Source organism: Neophocaena asiaeorientalis, unplaced genomic scaffold (genome assembly GCF_003031525.2).
Source record: "Neophocaena asiaeorientalis asiaeorientalis breed wild unplaced genomic scaffold, Neophocaena_asiaeorientalis_V1.1 scaffold345, whole genome shotgun sequence".
Taxonomy (NCBI): Eukaryota; Metazoa; Chordata; class Mammalia; order Artiodactyla; family Phocoenidae; genus Neophocaena; species Neophocaena asiaeorientalis.
The window spans coordinates 1,451,761-1,466,746 of record NW_020175181.1 but is presented as its reverse complement, the minus strand read 5'-3'; the positions used below and the strand labels follow the sequence as shown (position 1 = coordinate 1,466,746).

Here is a 14,986-nt window from a genome sequence, read left to right as displayed (position 1 = left end):
GCAGTACAACATGGATATAATGGGAGGTTTGGAAACAGGCCTGATAGCCGTAGCAAATGCTTACTGTTTGTATATTGAAGGGTTGTGATCTCTGATACCTGTAAATTCCAAGTGGTAACCAACTGGGCAAGAGTGAGTTTTAACATAACATGTGCAGAGCGGAGAAGGAGGAGGAGAACTGAGGTTTCTCTCTGGTGTAGGGCTGAGGCTTGCACCCCCTGTTTCCTGCAGCTGTGTCTCTGTGGGGGCTGTCACCTGATAGGGGTTCTAGCATATTTGAGCAATTCCCTGGGTTATGTTTGCTACCCATCCACCTGCCCATCGTGCATTCCCTGATCTTGGAATAGAGCAGGATCCCAAACTGTTTTCTTTTTTCGGAAGAAATGGAGCTGAAGTTAAAGTTGGTGCGCACAGCCAGAAGCTGTCTCTTAATAAACGTGCCTCAACTCGAGGGCTCCTAACTACTGTGTGTACCTCATTGCCAACTTCCTTTGATTCTTTTTTTTTGCTTGCAGATCTCAGTGTACTGTTAGAAAATGTGTGTAAATATCACCCAGTTAAACTGTAGAAGAGGCTTTGGGTTTTTTTACTTTAGGGTGCAAAGGGCGTAGATGGTTCAGTTCTAAAAATCATGGTGAAGAACCCACAAATTTGGAGTTTCTGGCTTGCAAGCGGTGAGAAATAACGATTTTGCGCCTTGACTTTGCTCAATCATGGCCTATTGGCAGCCTCCTCAGAGCCACTCCCCGCCCCCATGCCCATCAGATTAGTTTACAGTAGCAAGGACGGCTGTCGCCCTAGTTTTAAACATAGAGATGAAGTTCAGGAAAACTACTGCCCCCATGCAGCAGCGCAGTTTCTTCTGTTTCGAATGCCAGTCTGGGGTTTGGTGGGATGCACCTGCCTGCGGGGCGATGGGAACTGTGGGGCCTGAGAGTTACATTCCTTCTGTGTGGTCCTCTCTGTGTTGCATAGCTCACCGAAATACCCGAGCAGGGCAGGAGCAGACAGCTGTGCTGGAGAGCTGCTCCTCCTGGGTTGAGTGTATTTTGGGAATCAGCCATATTACTGGGGTGGAGGGTTGTGAATTAAGAAGCAAGAAGATGTGTCAAGGCTAGATAGATCAGGAGGGTGTGAGTAAAATGTCCCCTTTACAGTTTACTGTGGGATAGGACATTTCCAGAGCATCACAGTGGCTTTTATATAGGTTAATTTGCCTTTAAAATCCATACCTGTATTTTATGAGATAATGATGCAATGCCTTTTAAACTGCTGCTGTTGGGAAACAGGACTGATAGCTGTGTCTCATACGTTGCCTATCCAGTTGTTACTGAGTGTAATTGTTAAGATCAGGGAGAGGGACATGATTTGAACCAAATTAGACCTAAATCTATGTGATCTATGTTGTAGTTTTGTAGCACTATATTTCCTTGATTCTAAGACACACCAGCAGTTTACCAGCAGCTTTTAGGTAAACTCATTTAACACTACCAGATCAAAATATGTATGTTGAGCCTACGGTGCCTCCTAATTGCAGGAACATTAAAATAGCCAGGAGGCGGCAAGATTTGAAGGAGGGATTTGCGTGTCTTAGAACTGAGAATGATATTTATAATATTCCCAGGGATGTGACGATCCTGAGAGCGCATGCATTGTGAGGACGGATTTCCTTAAGTCCTTTCCCTAAGCCAGCCTACTCTGTGGGGTCGTGTACGTAAGATGATTGACTGCAGTTAGGCATGGCAGTTGGCTATTGAAGAGAGGAAAGTTCCTGTGTGGGGATCCATCCCAAGGCCTTCATATGGTACCCTCCAGAAGCAGAGCCAACTAGCTGGCAGCAAACATCGTATGAGCTATACCTGAATTTAGCCAAGTAACATCTTTCAGAAGCTGAGCAGAAAATGTAATTTTTCTGAACCAAAATGCATCTGATTTGTTCACAGACATATTTGTAAAGATCCTAAGGCACGTGTCCTCCCCCACATAGGATGTTAGAAGTGGAGAGGACTTCAGATGGTTCAGTGTTCTCATTTCCAGATTTCAGTATGAGACACCAAGAGTTAGTGACTTGCCTGAGGTCACCCAACTAATGTAGGAAGTATGTGAAAACATTTTGTCAGCTGTGTACACCATGCAAATTAATGTTGGTAGTTATTAGTGGCTGAGTCAGGATTAGAACCCAGATTGCCAGTCTAGGGCTATTCTACAATACCATGTTACCTCATCCCTCATATTTAATATTCTAGAGGGTTTTAATAAAAAATAATTTAGTAGTCTGTAATTAGCCCTGTAGACAAGGGCGTGTTTTTTGTCTGATTGCAAAGCCAGGTGAAATTGAGTGTCACACTGTCTAATTAAATATTTATTCTTGCCATCTCAAAAATATTTTTTCCCCACGCAGTGCATTTCAACTTCAAGGAAGTTTTTCCTTTCTTAAATTTACATCATCTAACGTAAAGCAAACGCGAAGGTGGGTGTTTGAAGTCTTCGCAACTTATCTGTGAGGCTACTGCTGTATTCCAGGAAGCAAGGTGGAGAGGGCTGAAAGGGGGCCGAGAGGAGGAGCAAACTGGATTATCTTCCAGCTCCCAGAATGTAACCTTCTGTGGTTCCTGGAAGCCATAGAGATTTCTAACCCCTATCCTTGAGAAAGGGAGGTGGTCTGGCCTCTGGAAGCAGACAAACCTGCGTTCAAATCCCAGTCCCACCACTTCCTGACCATGTGGCCTTGCGTGAGTTATGGAACCTGAGTGCCAGTTTTCTCATCTGCAAGCCTGAAATGATACCCATCTGTTTTACAGGGTGGTTGGGAGGATTAAATGAAAGGAAGTGTGTAGAGTACCTGCTTAATAAGAGGTAGCAACCATTAATTTATATTACTAAAGTATAAAATAAAAAATAATGCTTTCCACATTTTATCATGACCTAAGTCCATCTTGGCCCCCCAGTTCAGCAACCCCCATCTCCCAGCAGGCCTCTCGGTGTGTTTGACATGCACAGAGGGATTTATCCTGTGAAGACCTGGCACTTGCAGTGTTATTTCAACTGCCAAAATAGGAGTATATGAACTGCCCCTTTGTCTCCATGTATTCAGCTGACCTGGTTATCTGAAAGGCTGGCAGGGCGGGAGCAGTTGATTGGGAGAGCAGAGACTTCGTGCGTTTGTGTATGTCATGGTGGTGGTTAGTCCTCCGCTGGGGAGGCCAGTCTGGGGAGTGATCTTAATTTGAAATGGAAAAGCTGCTGAGCTCTCCCTCGTGAGTCAAGCTCGCAGTGGCCTTCATTCAGTTCCTCTACTATTAGAGGTGTAGCTTTAATTGGTGACTGCTCAGATCAGCTCTGCATCTGGGAGATGTGGAGGGCCCAGGAGAGGAGCTATCTGCCTTAGGAGGGAAACCTCCTTGCTAGTGAGGAGAGGTAAAGGGAGGGCATTTGGGGTGGCAACGGTTCCAGATGGAGTCAAGGCAGAGACTGCCACGTAATTAGGGAGCCCGGGGAAGCCATTCAGGTGGGACACAAATGAATTTAAGTTCCTAAAAATTTCATTTGGAAAGAAAATACTCATAAATAGGCATCTTAGGACTGAAAATTTAAACACAATAGTTTTAACCTCGGGGAAGTGGAATTTGAGTGTGGAGGAGTGAAAAGGACACTCAAAGGAGAACTCCTTTTTTTCATATATAATTCTATCTGTGAATTGTTGTAAGAAGCCTGTGTGCTTTTGTAATTTAATGAAGACCAATAGAGTTGGTATTGGTTGTTTTTCAGTAAGTACATTTTGGTGAGCAAGAAGCAGTTGCCTTTACTTGGAGCCGTCAATGCTTGGGGCAGATAGGGTTAGACTGCTTCCTTCAAACAGGCCAAGCCAGTTTGTACCATACCAGGCTCGTAGGTAAGGACAGGACCCTCCAAAGTGGCTGCTTCCTGGCAGCCCAGGGTACTTCACTGACCTCCTACCTCACCACCTCTTCCTAGTCTCTTCACTCCCTTCTTGAGAATTGTCCCTTCCTTCTCTTGAACAGTTGAAGTAATCATTGTTATTCTAATAAGCTATTTTAATTTTCAACTATTGATGAAAATGGCATCTGACCAGATGACCTTTATGAAAACTCTGTGCCCCTTACTTAGCATGAAGAGGGCTTGAGGCTTCCCTGGTGGCGCAGTGGTTGAGTAAAAAAAAAAAAAAAAAAAAAAAAGAGGGCTTGAAGTGTAACGGCGCCCAGCTGAAATGCTGACCTACTCTGTTATGGTAGCCGCATTTTAGATCAGATCGGGCTGATAAAGCACCACTTTCCCACAGTGATTTATTAACTGCTTCCCCTAGGAACCACTGATAAACTGACCAAATTATTAAGTATGATTGAGCTTTAATTTTCTCCTAAGTTGGTCAGTTGTGTTTCCTAGCCAGGTGTCCTGTTTATTATAGAAAGATGACACACCTATCATTGGACACGTGCTTTGACTTGCTTAACCAAGCGTTAGGATGGGTTATGATGAGTAATCCACATTCCATCACGCAGTCTTCCCTTTGGCCAAGAGTACAGATTTGGGCGACAGTTGGCCAAGGTTGGTGAGGCTTCCTGTGGCCAAGGATGGTTTTTCCTCTGTGTAGAGTGGACTGGCTAATACTGGCCTAAGTCCAATATCTTCTTCTCACTAGCATCGTGCCCTACCAACTTTCCTAAACGGGTATAACGTTACATCGGTGTTTTGAGCTCTGGACACATTATTTGCCTGAAGTAAATAAAGATTTGGCCTATCTAAATGTTGTGACTCCACGTAAAATGATTTTTTTTCCTGAAACTATTTCTTGTATATAGGAGATACATACCAGTTGTGTGATATGTTTAAAATAACTGAGCAAGAAGCATGGCTTCAAATTTGCCCAAGTAGTTTTGACATTATGTATCAAAAACGTTAAAAAAAAAAAAAAAACGTTAAAAGGAGCATATGTTTAGATCAGAGATTGCTGTTCTAGGAATATTGCGAAAATCAGAGATGTATATAAAAATAGCTATACAGTGATTTTTATTAATGCAACATTATTAATTATAATCATTATTAATAATATCAAATAGTTAAAACAACCAAAAGGATCAATAATTAGGCATTGGTCAGTTCACCTAGATGAAATACTGCACAGGCATCAAAAATCTTGTAGAATATTTTTTGATATCAGAAACTTTTGATATAATCAATGAAAAAAGGATGCAAAATTGTGTGTCAAGAATGATACCAACTTTATTTTAAAATATATGAAAAGGTACTAGAAGGGCATATGCCAAAACCATAAGTGATTATCTTTAAGTAACGAGATTACTTTTATTTCTGAGTGCTTTTCAGTGTGTTCCAAAGTTTTCTGCATTAAGCAGCTATAACTTTCATTACAAAATTTTTAAACCAGCGATGTGTAGTTTCCATGTAGTAGAACAATCGCTAAGAAAATCTCAAGGTATTTAATTTTTTATTATTTTGTTTCACTATGGTCATGATTCAAGGTAAACACTTCTCAAAGGTGTTCCTTTAGATAGTACTTCATTTCTTCTTTGAGAGAGAGCGTGCCTGGAGTGTTACTGTGTGGGTGTGTGACTTAAAACCGTAGTCTAGAAACTCTCAAGTCCAACTGTCTTGAGACGTCTTGAGAAATGAAGTAGTCTCTCTTGACTCAAATGAGATGTAAAAAAAACTATGAAAAGAAAGTGTCTTACAATATAGTCTTCTTTGCCTCTTAACTTTTGCTGTTTAGATTTATCAGATTTCAGTAAAACCCCGTGTACCACAGGGCTCCATTTGGGTGGGCTTTTTCTCCCCATGTCTTTGCAGATTCTCTGGTGTCCTGGTTCCCCCGTGTCTCAGGGGCCTTATTTGAGGCTTTCTCCCTTGTTTTGGCGGTTGTGCACCTATCTGAACTATCTGTTTTGAAAGACTCCACCCAGGCCTGCAGCAGCCTCCTTCCTCCCTTTGCCCTGGCCATATTCTGTTCCGCCATCAGCTCAGAGGCCCTTTTTCTTCCAGGCGTGGGTGGAGAAGGTTGGGTGGCCACCTGGCAGCAGAAGCCCACTGCTGGGATGGGCTGGGCGGGTCCCTGGAGCTGCTGACTGTGATGGGAGGGGCTGGCCCGGCCGCTGCTGTCCTCTCGTTCATTTTCCCATCCACGCACACACTGTGCATCATCTCTGTGGCCTCTCCAGTGGGCTGATACCTGCCCTCTACCAGTGGTGGTGTCGGCCCACCTCTGAGCACCGGGACGTAGAGCTGAGGAACCATGTGGTTTATCACACAGCTCGGCCTGTGCTGCTATATAAATGTTTTCTAAGCAGGGTCTGCCTCTTCTTCCAAGTGGTTCTGACTCCCCAGACACCTGTCCCAGACAGGGTGGAGGCCTACCCTGCCACCTAGGATTATTAGTGAACATGTCTTTGGGTGTGGCTCGCTGGGGACACTCCACCACCTGGAAAGAGCGACTGTGGGAGAAGCATTCATCTTCTCTTGAGGGTGTTGTCCAGGTCACCTGGTAATTTAAATGGTGTTTCCTGCCTGGTAAGAAATGAAATCTCAGCTGCTCTGAGTCAGCAGGATCATAGTTGAACTGCTGTGTGTTGTGCCATGTGAAAGGGGCAGGCCTTGGACCACTGGATGAAATTAAATATCCCTTCCCATATGGGGAGTGTCTCACTGAAGGCTTATCTCCCGTGGTGTAACATGCACTGTGTAGCTAGACTTTTCTGCAGCACCAGACTCTTGGCAGACAGCCGTCAGCCCCCACTCCCGTCCCTGCAGATTATTGCCGCTTATCAGGGTCTCTGGTTCAGTCTGTGATCTGCCCTGATTTTAGATGGGTAGATTTCGCCGCTGAAAGCTCCCGGTTTGGGCATCCTGTTAACACCTTTAAGTGACAGGACCACTGCTAAGTACAGAGATGTGTTATGCTGGCCCTAAAATAGCAAGGTACAGTGCTTTGAGAGTGGATAACATTTGTATTCCCCAGATAGTATAGTTTCCAGGTTTATAGGTTATTCATATAAATTTGCGTATTGTCTTCTTAAGGCCTTATTCTGAGTGTACTCTCAATAAGATCTCTCCAAGTCCTTTCTGTTTTGTATTCTGAGTCATTATGGGGTATAAAAGAAATGAGATTCAACCCCTGTCCATGAGAAACTTCAGCCTGGTTTGGAAGATAAGGTGGATGTGTGGAATGATTAGCATGCATGACGACACTGGGGGTTGATAATACATCTGTGCTCCTTTGTGGTATAAGCCATGGTCCCTGCCCTTAAGGAACTCAGCTAACATTCTGGCAGGAGAATTGGACACAAAATTATATAAATCGCTATCACACAACGGGGCGGGAACGCCAGCAGTGATGGGAAAGGGTGCTTTGGTAACCCAGGCAGAAGAGTGACCCTGAGCGTGTAAGAGCTGGGGGAGCCTTCAGAGAGGGAAGCATATCGGAGCTGGGTATGCAGGGTAGCACAGGATCCCACCCACCAGAGGACAGGTAGTAGGAGAGTTCAGGCAAAAGAAATGAAAAGAACAGCATATTGTGAGTCACTGGCACTACAGAGTCTAAATTCAAAGAGGGCTCTGAGAGGAAAAAGTCAGAAAAGACCTCACGAAGGGAGCAGACCCTGAGCGTGTCCTGCAGAAGAGAAGGCTCTGAGTAGACAGGACACCAGAGAGGGCTTGCCACGAGGCAAGGTGGACTGGCCAAGGATCGTAAGTAGGTCACCTTTACCAGACTGAGGCTGTGAGAGTTTGCACAACATTGCGAACATTAGTCAGAAATTAGGAAGTTGAAGAGACAGTTTGGAGATAAGTTTTGGTTTAGGCATGGAGAACTAAAGATGACAATTGGAGACATCCAAGTGGAGTGAGCACAAAAGCCCAGAAGCTGAGGATGAGGTTGGATGGAGCTATGGGTGTGAGAGTCAACAACACAGGAGCGATGGCTTCCCTGAAAGGGGGTTTCTCCAGGGGTCTCGGGTACAGAGCACAAAGACCAGAGCCCCAAGTAGTAAGCTTTGAGAATTGTCCATAATTAGGAAAAAAGTGAAGCAATGTGGGGAAGTAGGAGGTTTCAGAGCAAGGGAAGAGAGCTTCAGTGCTGCTGGTTTAACTAGGCTTAAGGATTCATCCAGAAGAAAATCATGGCAAGGGTGTCACTCCAGTGAAACGCTGGAGATGGAAGCCAGATTGGGTAGCGTTAAGCAGGGAACTGGGTACAGAGCAAGTAGAGGCAATAGATAGTCACCAGAGAACGGCAACAGGGAAGGGGAGAAAAGTAGTAACCAGAAGAAGCAGCGGGATCAAACTTTTTTTGTTACAATTCTGTTCCTTATCATCAAACATATATAAAATTTTAGTAAGCATGTATTTTTTGTTTATGTAGTTTTTGTGTATTGAAGTGTGCTTCATCTACAGATTTCTCTATATCAGCATAATCCATAGATTTGTCACTGCAAATATCCAATTCCCTCTGTGGTATTCCATTATAGTGATACCAAAATGTGCTTAACCATCAATCTATTATTGGGCAATTAGGATATTTCCAATATTTTGCAAGCGTAAGTATCTCTGCTCTGAACATCACTGTACAAATTCCTTTTTTTTCCTTTTTGGGTTATTTCTTCAGAGGTATATCCTATAAAGCAGAGTTACTGAGGCAAATGGTACAAACCAGGTTAGGTTTTTTTAAATTGACATATAACATTATATTGGTTTCAGGTGTGCAAATAATGATTCAATATTTGTATGCACTGCAAAAAGATCACCATGATAAGTCTAGTTAACCTACATCACCATACATAGTTACGGTTATTTTTGTTATGATCTTTTAAGATCTGCTCTCTTAGTGACTTGCAAATACATAATACAGTATCATTAACTATAGTCACCATGCTATACATTATATTCCCCAGGACTTATTTATTTTATAACCGGAAGTTTGTGCCTTTTGACCACGTTCACCCAGTTCCCTCACCCCCACCCCGACCTCTGGCAACCACCGATCCGTTCTCTGTGTCTATGAGTTCAGTGTTTTTAGATTTCACATATAAGCGAGATAATACAGTATTTTCTTTCTCTGTCCAATTTACTTCCTTTAGCATAATGCCCTCGAGGTCAATCTGTGTTGTAGATGGCAGGATTCCCTTCTTTTCTTTGGATGAATAATATTCCGTTCTGTATATATACCACAGTTTCTTTATCCGTTTATCCACTGATGGACACTTAGATTGTTTCCATATTGTTGTTGTTTTAATGGCCTTATTACACATTGTTCTCCATGGTGATCCAACCAACTTACAATCAGAGTAAGAGTTTAGTATTGACTTGGAATAATTTCTGAAAATAAGGAGACATGAGCATGTGTGTTGGTGGAAAGGAAAAGGAGTTATTTGAGGAAAATAATCCACATACAAGAGAGAAAGCGAGCAAATAGGAATGATCTTGAGAACACCAGGGAAGGGATAACTTTGCAGGAGAGGGAAGGACTCCCTTCCTCTGAGACTGATAGGAGGAGAGTGTAAAGCTCTTTGTACCCCTGACTTGCAGGGTGAAGTCCAGGGGAGATAACTAATAAAAGACCTTTCCCTTAGTGAGACAGAGCCAAGGCTGCTTGCTGAGGTCGGGGGCGAGGTCCTGAAGGTCTGAATTAACCACTGTGAGAAATGAGCCTGGGCGTTTGAGAGGTGAATGAAAGTCTTGTTGTACAAGGGTGAGGGCTGAGTTGGGCCCATGAATTCCTAAGGGCTAAGTCTCTGAAGTCCTCTAGCCTGGAGAAGCAGCAGTAAGTGGGGCAGCACGAGGATGGGGGTGGCTTAGCATGCTCGGGGCAAGGTTTCTGGGGAGGCAGAGTTTGAGATGGCAGTGAAGCAGCTGGCCCTAAGGTCAGAGGTGGAAGGAAGCACTGCAAATCTAAGACAGGCACTGGTTGTCAGCAGAATGAGGGGGAAAGTAATTACAGGCTCCAGTGAGAACAGAAAGGGAGGTTGGAAGGTGAGTGATGAGCCGTGAGGAGGTTTTTGACAGAGGAAGATTTTAATTTTAAGAGGCTGTTTTTACTTTTAATTATTCACCTTTGTAGAATGTTTGGGGGTGTTTTTGTTGTTGTTTTTTTTTTGTTGTTGTTTCTTCCCTTAACATATGGGCACGTATTACTAGCAACATTTCTGTAGCTAAAATCTCTGGTGTAGCGCTGTGCTTCCAGGGTGTGGCAGGATTACCTCTGAGGTTGATGGAGGAGAAACGAAGATGGAGGAGCTTCACAGAGTCCGGCTTGATAAGGGGCTTGCACCATGAGGTGTCTTTGGTTTCAGCCATTGCTCCTGTGGTCACAGCTTGTCGCTACGGAGTGGCACCCAACCACCAGCCCTTATCCACCCACATGGTTTTAGTGTTTAAAACCTGAGCAGGCTGACCTTCCCTAGGCTCGGCAGTCATATTTTCGATGCACTGTTGTGTGGGCCTGGCCGTTTCCGACTCTGCCCGGGAGCCCTACCGAGCCATTCCTCTCTGGCCTCTGTCCGTGAAGGTTCTTCCTCCAGGCAGATACAGCCCCTTGCCAGGGACGCAGTTTTGTGAGTGGACTGTGGGTTCCGTTTCAGCCTCACTCATCCCCTCCATGGGTGCTTTATGCAGTGTACAAACTGTGCAACTGTATAGAGCAGCTCTGTTTCTCTCTTGCCTGTTTTGAAACTTGGCCTAAGGCCCTTGCCTCCTGCAACCGGTCTCCTTCTCATGTCCTCCTAGATCATCCACTTTGACCCTGACTCTGACTGACACCCTTGGTTGTGGCCTCTATTCCACTTGCCGTATTCACATTACCATCATACCGCACAACTAAAGTGCTTTACACAGCTGACCATGCATAGCAGTCACAGGGGCCAAGCAGGGAACTGAGCAAGGTGGAAACACATGGAAAGGGAGTGCCAACATCAACACAGGGACATGGAAAAGCCAGGGCCAGCGCTCTGCATCCTTTCCAGGGCCTTCAGCTGAGTCTAAACCTTGCCTGGACATTTTGTAAATGGTGTTTCATTAAAGCCAGGACTAAGCAGGAGTACGGCTCCCAGCCAGCCCCTACCAGGAAGGAGCAAACAGCTCGCCAGAGCAGGCCTCAAGCCAGGTGGGGTAGGCACTAAGGTGCATTGTTTTGCATGGAGAATTAAACGGGCCCTTTGTAAACATAGCCCCCTGCCGTTGCTCCTTTCTCTTGCCTCCTAGTCAGCCTAGGTCTGAATAATTAGCCCTTGGCCCATCAGTAGCAAAATGAAGAGGAAGACTACAGCTAATAGGCTGCAGTACGCTTAAGAACCTTGAACTCGGAGTTAGGAGACTTGGGCTTACAGTTACACGACCTTGAACAAGGCACATCTCTTCCTTGATCCCCACTTTCCTTTTCTATTAAATGAGGGGCCTTTGCATATGCTGTTCTCTCTGTCGGGAGCATTCTTTCCTGGCCTTTTTGGGCCGAGTCTCCGTAACCTCACTGTGTCTTGGCCTAAATGTCCTTCCCTAGGGGAAAGTGTTCTGTAACCTCCATCCTCACTCCACTCTATGTTGGGGACCCCACGACAGGGTTTTTCAAATGGTAGATTACAACCACTAATTGGTTGTGAGACCAATTTATTGGGTTGTAACCAGCATTTTCTAAACGAAAAGACCAGGGAATTCCCTGGTGGTCCAGTGGTTAGGACTCCGTGCTTCCACTGCAGGGGACACAGGTTCAATCCCTGGTCGGGGATCCCACAAGCAACGTGGTACAGCCAAAAAAAAAAAAAAAACAAATGAAAAGACCAGAAAATATCAGAGGGCATCGCTCATAGTAAGAGTAAGAATTGTTTAATGGAACTTTTGTTTTATTATCTATGTCTGGGTGTGTGTGTTTGTGTATGTATTGGATTGAATATAAAATGTATCTTTCACTAAGAGGCAGAAAGCCATTGCTTTCAAAACACCCTAGTCGTATATGTTTACTATACAGCACTTAATGAGATTATAATTACATAGGTATTTGTATGATTTTATTACTACTTACCTATTTCACTAGGTAACAGGCTTCATGAATCAAGGATCAAGACTGACTGACTCATCCATATGAGACCTAGAAATTGTGGAGGCTCAACAAATAATTGCTGAACGAGTGGATTTCTGAGGGGTACTTTTTTGTTGCTGTCGGTCCTTAGTTCTGTGAGGCAGTTCCTGGGAGTGACTAGATAGTGGCTGCAATAATAAACCAAAAGCCCTCACATTCGTCCCTACTGGACAAAAGTAACAGGAGGAGTGGCTCTTGGACCTCTCGGTCTCCACGTTAGCAAGGAGTGGCACCGGAAACCGGGAAGGCCAAACCAGCTCCCCTGAGAGGGAGAAGGGAAGAAGAGGACAGATACTACCACCCTATTCAGCAAGGCCTAACTTGGGCAGAGGTACCTTTCCAGTAACAGAGAGACAGGACGTTCAGAGACCAAAACCTCCACGTAATCTGTGCTCACATAAAGACAAAGGCGACTCGCCTAGTGTAAGCTCTCCCAAGGGCCCATTTCCCACTCTCCTGGGTATGGGCAACCGGCCCATGACCCAGGAGTCCCCTGGGTTCCCGGGATAGACTCCAGAGCTCCTCTCCCTCCTGTAGCACCCTCACCCCGCCCCCCAGCTTCCAGAGAACTTATCTGCTTCTTGAGGCGTCTTTCCGAACCTAGCCAGCCTCACAACAGGTAGAATCAGTACCCTGCGCCTTCCCAGACGTGACAAGCCTCTGACTGTAGCCCAGAGGACTCCCCATGGCCTGGAAGGCTACATTAGCAAGACCCAGCCAGGCACTGCCTTGGCCCAGAGCTGTTCTGGGATGTGCTAAAGATCGTAACTCGAGAGGACTTTGTTTCCTAGGCCCGGAGGCCCTGTCGGGAGGACTTCAGGAAGTCCGATTTGCTGCTTCATCTTCAGAGTCCATCATCTGAACTCAGATAGTTCTGGCAGCATCTAGCTGTTCTGTGGAAACCATGTTACTTCCTGCCTGGAGCAGATGACCTCTTTGGGAGGGACGAGGGGATTATAACTAGATGTTTTAGAGCTCCTAGAACTGTTTGGTCTTCTGGCATCGACAGCCCCTTCTAAAAGTCTCTCCCGAGAGGCCGCCAGTTGGCTTCCTTAGGAAGCTTTCTCAGGCACCCGAGCCGCCCTTGGTGGTTGAGGGCAGGAGGCGAGCTAAGAGAAAGGACCGAGAAGCCTTTACTACAGGTTGTCCCTAAACAGCAGCCGCCTCTCACCTCTGGTCGTTTGCCCCCTGTTGGAGATTTAGGGTTTGGAAAAGGATTCTTCGGAGAGCTGCCAAGTCCTGTCATTCCTCTGAACAACACCCTTGAGAATTTTTGTATCACTTGTCTCATTCTCACCCTAATAATCCGTGCGTCCTAATTTGTATCCATACGTTAGCTTTCCTATGAATTAAAAAAAAAATTATTCTCAAAAATCACTGTCACCTAGCCCATATTTCAGAAAAGTTTCTTAGAGCAATGTGCGTTTAACTAATGCCTTTAGTGTATAGTAGTCGTCAAAAAAACCTTTTCTGGATAACAAATGTAAGTCAAAATTCCCTTTACAATATTTTAAAATTAAAACATTACAGAAATGCTTAATGTAGAAAGTAGAAGTCTTCCATAACCTTGTCCCCCAAGGAGAAATCAGTGCCACAATTTTGTTGAATATTCCAGCTTTTTTTCTGCATACATACTCTAACGTATTTATTATTTCTTTCTAAAAACACGAGATCCTACTATTTTTCATTTATAGAAAAAATGGAAAAGATAGAAAAAAGTAAACAAGGAAATTAAAGCCATTGTAATTCCACCACTCAAACAATAGTGGCATCAAGGGGTGGCCATGGTGGGCTTTAGTACTGCCCCCTTGCAGAGCCGCCCAGGTGAACCTATAGTCCAAACACAAATGTGTGTGGTTCTGCAAACACAGTTTCAAGACTCTCTTCTGTCTCCCTCTTCCCACCAGATTACCAGCCCCAAGCCCCTCCATGCACAAAACCTGTTGCCACCACTGTTGTTTGCTACGGTGAATGCGTTGCTACATTTTCTTCCAGTTTTTAATTACGTTAAGATCCTGTCCACTTACAATGTCTCCAGTAGTCATGTTCAAGAACCAGTGCAAGATACACGTGGAAAGCACTTTCCATTGTCCCAGGTAACATCATATTTGGTTTTGTCCCCAGTAGCACTATTTCCAAGACACTGAAATAACGTCAGGGAACTTTGTTTTGAATTCATCCCTGGAAGATGCTTTCACTGTGCCAGTGAAGAAGCTGAAACATAGGGCCAGTGACTTGTTTAAGCAGAATAAAGCTCTGCCTCAGCTAGACTTACCTACAGATGTCTAAATGTGTCAGGATTGCTAGCTGAATTGCCTAAATTCACTGAAACACTGAAGGAGTAGAAGGGACATTCCCAGGTTCTGAATTCTTCCTTCCCCAGCCTAGCTATCAGCTGCTTAGTACCATTTAGATAGATGTGCTTCAGCCCTGAGGGAGGTTAGGATATGTGCTGTGGAAACTCTTTTCTTTCCTTTGGGGAAGGATGTTGGCTCTTCCTCAGAGTCAGTCCGAATCCCACCTGGGCCATCCTCCCAGCTCATGAGATGTTTCACGGTATTCTAGTTCTAGGTTCTCTTCTGTACATCTCATTTCTCCATGTTCTGACAGTGTGGATCTGAGTAGGTGAAGCCATCCTCATAGAGGTAACATGGCAGAGGTAGGCTCCACCACCTCAGGTCTGGCCTAGGCCAGTGCCAAGGTCACAGAACAACCAGCATAACCCAGAGCCATCTCCACAGAGTAGGAGAACAAAGAGGGACTCCTCAGCTTAGAGAATCCAAGTGAGAGGAGATATGATCAGTCTGTGTATTAGTTTCCTATTGCTGCTATAACAGATTACCATGAACGTAGTTGCTTAGGACAATGTAAATCTATTATCTTACAGTTCTG

The 14,986-nt window shown here is 44.8% G+C and overlaps 1 protein-coding gene across 2 annotated transcripts in view; it reads left to right on the top strand.

Annotated features, from left to right (window-relative positions):
• The window catches only part of MAPRE3 (microtubule associated protein RP/EB family member 3), a 46,608-nt gene that overhangs the window by 766 nt on the left and 30,856 nt on the right, over positions 1-14,986 (top strand). The window lies entirely within an intron of this gene.